The sequence below is a fragment of the Lipotes vexillifer genome, unplaced genomic scaffold (genome assembly GCF_000442215.2).
Source record: "Lipotes vexillifer unplaced genomic scaffold, Lipotes_vexillifer_v1.1 scaffold1162, whole genome shotgun sequence".
Taxonomy (NCBI): domain Eukaryota; kingdom Metazoa; phylum Chordata; class Mammalia; order Artiodactyla; family Lipotidae; genus Lipotes; species Lipotes vexillifer.
Genome location: NW_006779033.1, coordinates 923,522 through 929,799, shown reverse-complemented (window position 1 = coordinate 929,799; position 6,278 = coordinate 923,522). Strand labels below are relative to the sequence as shown.

The window sequence follows — 6,278 nt, the reverse complement described above, 5'->3', positions numbered from 1 at the left end:
GGGGCCCGCCGCTCTGTGTTCAGCCGTGGCTGGAAGATGGCGGACGCACCGTCTGTTCTGTTGGGCCTCTTGCTCCCAAGCTTCTTTGACCCCCGAACCGTCAGCCCTCACCAGGCTTACCCAGGTCTTCCTGAGGCAGGAGGCGTGCGGGGCTCCCGGCTGGCGTCCCACATGCGGCAGGAGGTCCTGCTGTTCCGAACCCCCCGGGGCTGGTGTGGAAGACCACAGCACGCCTGGTAACCGCGCTAGGGTCTTGGCCGCGGCCTGTCCAGGTGTAGCTCCCTCCGCCCACGTGCATCCCCGCCCACACGCATCCCCGCCCACGTGCATCCCCGCCCCCAGCCCCACTCCTTGGGCCTCCTCATCACCCTTGGGCCCTGGAAACTGCATCTGGAAACTGCAGCTTGGAGGCCACAGCTGCTCCCCCACAGGCACCCCTCCCGCCCCCCAGAAAGAGAAGGAAAAGAGGGAACCCTACCCAGATTATAAGTCAAGACCTCCCACTAGCTGCTCCGATTCTGTCAACTTGGACGTCTTAGAACTGCAAGGTAATGAGTAGGCAGGGCTTACGAAGTTCTGAATTTCACGGTCATGGCAATCTACGTGTATCGGCCACTAACAGGAAACACCCCAAAGTCCACTGGCAGGTGGACCCGAACGCGGTGACGCGAGCGGTGGAGGGCGGACCAGAAGCGACGACTGACTGACGTAGGCGGGAACGTGGGCGGACGTCACGGGTGCGCAGGGTGCGGTGCGAGCGGCAGACGCGCAGGCCTCGTCCTGCACTGATCCACGTCTGCTACGTTCCACACCAGGCGGCACCCAGCTGTGCTGAGGGAAAGTAGCACGCTGGCTGCTGTGGGGGGGGAGGCGATGGGAGGCGCGCAGGGGGCAGTTCTCCACGGCGGGGGAACGCGCTGCGGCTTAATTTAGGTGGTGGTTAAGGGGCAGATAAATGGGTCCAAACCCACTGGACTATACACTTAAAATCTGCCCGTTTTACTGTATGTTAATTGTATCTCTGGATTTTGTTTTTGTTTTTTTTTTTGCGGTACGCGGGCCTCTCACTGCTGTGGCCTCTCCCGTTGCGGAGCACAGGCTCCGGACGCGCAGGCTCAGCGGCCACGGCTCACGGGCCCAGCCGCTCCGCGGCACGTGGGATCCTCCCGGACCGGGGCACGAACCCGCGTCCCCTGCATCGGCAGGCGGACTCTCAACCACTGCGCCACCAGGGAAGCCCTGTATCTCCGTTTAAAAAAATCTGGGAAATTGTTTAAAACGGGTCCCCAAAGATGAGGAAGCGGCACCCAGAGCTGACGGGGCTTCCGTGTCCTCCCCGCTCCGGCAGCTCTCTGGTGACAGGCGGCGAAGGGGAAGGAGACGCAGGGGGTGTGGCAGAGCCCAGAGGGCTGGATGACCCTCCAGGAGGGAAGGCGTTTGTTTGTACTTTCCCTTCTGCTCAAGGAGACGATCTCCAGGCCAAGAGCTCAGGGCAGAGAGTGAGTGACTCGCACAGGTGCTGTTTATTCCAGGGCCCCTTCCCCTCCTTCCCGCCCCCTTCTCCCTCACCGTGAACAGCGCCACAGGCACTCCCGCCACCATCTGCAGCCACCTGTTACCTGCCCCCTCTGTCACCACCTGGATTCCAGCCACTGCAGCCACCTGCTTGCAGATCCATCACCCTACAACAGACCAAATGGGCTGGAAAGCACTCTTCTTGCAAAACTGACGTGAAGGACAGAATCACCCGTGTTGCAGGGATAAGAAGCTCTGTCTTCCTGAAAGGACTCCATTGTGGGCTGAGCTGCGTCTCCCCAGTAAGACCTGGCGAAGTGACTCCTCAGCCCGGCGGCTCAGGACGTGACTGTGGGAGGAAGGGTCCTCACAGAGCAGAGGAAGCTAAATGACGTCATCAGGGTGGGTCCTCATCCAGCAGGACTGGTGTCCTTAGAAAACGGGCAAACGTGGAAGCAGAGACACAGGTAGAGGGACGACGACGTGAAGACACGTGGGGAGGCCAGGTGGAGATGCAGGACTGCACGGGTGCATCCCAGCCCAGGACGCCAGGGACCGAGGCCGCTCCAGAGGGCCTGGACGGACCCTCCCTCAGGGCCCCCGGGTGGAGCCAAGCCTGCTGCCGCCCTGGACTCTCCGTCGGACTCTCCGAGGCTCCATGCCCGCCCCCCTCCTGTCACCTGATACGCGAGTGAGTCTGGTCTGCCCCTTGCCCACCCCGTGTGGCCGGGCGCCATCACCCACAGCGCAGACGCTGGTGGCCCCGGCCCTCCTCTCCGCGGGATGTTTGGGATGCCGGCTTCGTCGATTAGGAACCCGCGTCCCTGGCCAAGCCCCTTGGCCTCTAAGCCTTGGGTCCCTCACCTATCAGATGCTGATAACAGGAGGGAGAAGTGAGTGGCCCGCCAGAGTGGCCAGCCCACGGCTGGGACATGTTGCCACGACCTGGCTCAGAAACCTTCCACCCTCTGCTCACCTGCCAGAGACAGTCTGGGGTCCTCTGCACACAGCCCCCCTTCTCCCCGATCCCACTCCTCTTGAACCCAGTTTTGTGCAGGTGCCCGCCCCACGTGACTCGGGGAAGGGGCGTCCCCGGCGCGCACAGGGCGCCCCCGGTGACTGCTGTTGGTCCAGGGCAGGTATGCGACCTGAGGGGGTGCAGGTGAGAGAGCAGGACCCACGCTCCAGGCTGCAAGGAGACGCTGTCCTTCCCTCTTTCCCCAGGCCAGGAGGGGGCTGGAGCCTCAGAGAGCCACCGTCAGGGGGCGTCACCTTGCCAACACGAGGACCTCGGCGCTTGGCCACGGGCTGGATCGTGTCCCCTCAAAAGCCATCTGTTGAAGCTCTGACCGCCGGCACCTCAGCTGTGGCTGAATTTGGACACTTCCTGCCACCCAGGACTGACCCCCGACACACACACTCCACCCCTCCCCACTGCCACCCCCTGCTCAGGCTCCCCCCCTGCCCAGCTGCCCTCCTTTTCCCCAGTCTCCCGGGACCACCCGATCCTCAGGGCATGCCTCACAGGCTGTCAACACAGTAGTCTGCAAACAGAGCTGCCCAGCAAACATCTGAATGACATACCCTCTGGGCTTTCCTCCTGTGGTCTCCCCACGTGAATGGGAACAAGATGAGATTAGGCCACCACCTCTGCTCTATGCACAGATTCCATCAGACTGTGGATCATGGCCTCTCCCTCAACGGGAGAAATTGCCTTTTCGAGACAGAAAAACCTACTCTCAGTGTCATAAACTGAGCCTTTAAATTCTGGTCACTCCTGCCTGCTCAGGTCATTCCAGTTTCCCCCAAACTGCTTGCTGGAGCGAGACCCACAACCAAGGCTCTAGTTTTTCTTTTTTCGCCACCCTCCCTTTAATCACGTGTCTGAGACCCTAGTCAAAACTCTACTCAAAAGAGGACTAGAGCTACAAATGGGGAAAAACAAGATGGTAGGTGAGAAACTAAGGAGAGAAACCACTGCTTATACTTAAACCACAATTCAATTCAATTCAAACCTGTTATCAGCAGACACACAAAAACCAAAAAAAAAACCCCAAATACTCTCATAACCCTGATGATACCCATTTCTGAAAAGCAGCTTCTTCTGGGACTTCCCAGAAAAAAAGATTAAAAATAAATCTTCTTTTACAATGAAATAACACAAAACCCTACCCTGGAACCTAGAAGATTTGACCACAGGCCCACCATGCGACAGCTCCAGAAGCTTCCAAGCTGTGCACAGGCCCCAACAAGACACGTCACCTTCTCAGTTTTCTCTACCTCTCACTGGGTGACCGCTGGTCAAGGCATCTTTATTTCCCATTTGAACGTTACTTCTGAGAGCCAGCTAAGACACTCCCCAGCCCCAGAACACTCGGTGAGGTCTCCCTGCTCGCAGCCTTGGATGGTTCTTTCCTAGGGACACCAAGCACGCCGAGCACAGACGCCTTAGAAGGAGAGCGAGTGGGACAGACAGACGGCGCTGTGAGCATCTAAGGAGGGAAAGATCTCGCTGGTTGGGGAAGATGGGCAGATGGGGCCCGGGGTCGGCTCCGGTGAGTGGACGGGCCCCAGGCCAGCAGCTGCAGTGACCACCCCCCAACAGGCTGACTTTCGGAGGGACACGTGTCATGGGGGATGTCACACTAGGACCACTGCAGGTTCACCACCTGCGCCGAGGGGGGGTCGCCCTGCTCAGTTACTCTGATACCGTAAACGTGCTCCGTTCCGGCCCCAAGCGCTGGGTGTCTGTGTCCCACAGGGCAGCTCTCGTTGCCTGCCCCTGAAAACACTATCAAACCACCTTAATGGGAATTATGGAAAAGGCTAGTCCGAATTAGAGCCATTTAGAAAATAAATACCTTTTACTTGCAAATAAACGTTTCCCTTTCAAGTAATGAACCATTATTCTAGGCAGAGGTTCAAAGGGCCTATTGAACAAGTGACAGGGTCGTCAGTAACATCCATCTGCAGGTAGAACGCACGGGTTGGTGCTTCATAACGTGCCTGCCCCGGTAGCCTGGCCGCGGGCGGGCTGAGGCTCGGCTGACAGCACGCATGCGCTCCGCAGACCCTGCTTCCACGGGGCAGGGCGCCCAGCTGAGCGGTCATTCCTGGCAACTCTGCAGCTCCTGCCCGGCTTACAGGGGAGCCTCAGTCTCAGAGGGGCTGAGCCCTGGCCATCTGTTGGGTGTGGTCAGGAAACACAGCGAACATCTACACTAGCTGAGACCAGGACGTCTCAGACCTGGCACTCCGGACATTTGGGGCTGGATCACCCTTCGCTGCTGGGGGTGGCGGTCCCATGCATCGTACCACATACAGCAGCATCCCTGGTCCCTGCTCACCAGATGTCAGCAGCACCCCTCCTCTGCGTAACAATCACAGTGTTTCCAGACACGGCCACGTGTCCGCTGGGGAAGAGCCGCACCACGTGGGGATATCCTAGAACTTTTTTAAACAGCTGGTGCCTGGGTCCTACAGGTATTTCCCAAAGTTCCCCAAGCGAGTCTAGGTTTTCCAGACACCACCTCTGCCCCCAGTCCTAGATCCAGAAAGACCAATTCTGTCAATACACAGCTTCCATTAGAAGAAAAGACTCTGTGACTAAAAGTTCTGAAAAACACTGGCTTAAAGACATAATGTGGGGCTTCCCTGGTGGCGCAGTGGTTGAGAGTCCGCCTGCCGATGCAGGGGACGCGGGTTCGTGCCCCGGTCCGGGAGGATCCCACATGCCTCGGAGCGGCTGGGCCCGTGAGCCACGGCCGCTGAGCCTGCGCGTCCGGAGCCCGTGCTCCACAGCGGGAGAGGCCCGCGTACCGCAAAAAAAAAGAGACCAGAGGACACGGCCAGTCTTGCTGGCGATAGAACATGCAGGCCTGGGGCCTTGGGGAGGTACCAGGCACAGGCAGAGCTCTGGGGCCGCCCTCCTCAGGCTGTGTGCTGGAACTCAGCTGTTACGGGCTGAACTGTGTCCCCTCACCACCCCCCAAAAGACTCTCCTGTGTTGAAGTTCTGACCCCCAGCGCCTCAAATGTGACTATTTGGAGATGGGCCCTTACAGGGGTAATTCACTCAAAATGAGGGCACTGAGGTGGACCCTGATTGAACAGGGCTGTCCTTGTAAAGGGGGGATGAGGACACAGACAGAGGGATGACCGTGTGAGGACACAGGGAACAGGTGGTGTCTACAAGCCCAGGGGAGGGGCCTCGGAGGAACCAGCCCCGCTGCCACCTTGATCTTGGACGTCCAGCCCCCAGACTATGAGGGACTAAATGTGTGTTGCTTTAGCCGCCCGGTCTGTGGGGCTTGTTTCTCGGCCCATAAGGAGGTAAGACACCCGGGAACGACCTTAATGGGTGAGTGACAAGAAGGACTCTCGCAGGAGACCAGGAGGAGGGCAGCTAGGAGACAGACGGGAAATCCAGGCAGCACACCCGTCCCGAGAGAGCTGAGGACTGAACGCTCACCGCTAAGGCCACAGACAGGTCACCTGACGTCCCTGAAGCCGTCTGCGGATCTGGTATCACCAGCCTGACTCGGCTGTGGCACCGAGACCCCGAGGCCTGGGTGCGGCGGGGACCAGGCAGCGCTGGCACCTCCCAAGGACAGACGCGTCGAGAGGGACAGGCCCTTGGTCAGAAGCCCTGGGAAGGGCCATGGCCATGGTTTTCAAGGGCGGAGGATGGATGGAAGGGCTGGGGGACCCCGAGGACACGGCGTGGACAGCTGGGCGTGAGCGCTGCTCCCCTGCCCCCCCCCC

General features: G+C 59.5%; 1 protein-coding gene across 1 annotated transcript in view; it reads right to left on the bottom strand.

Moving 5' to 3' along the window:
* Window positions 1–6,278, bottom strand: part of SLC22A23 (solute carrier family 22 member 23) — a 150,498-nt gene that overhangs the window by 132,794 nt on the left and 11,426 nt on the right. The gene's annotated exons all lie outside the window — the stretch shown is intronic.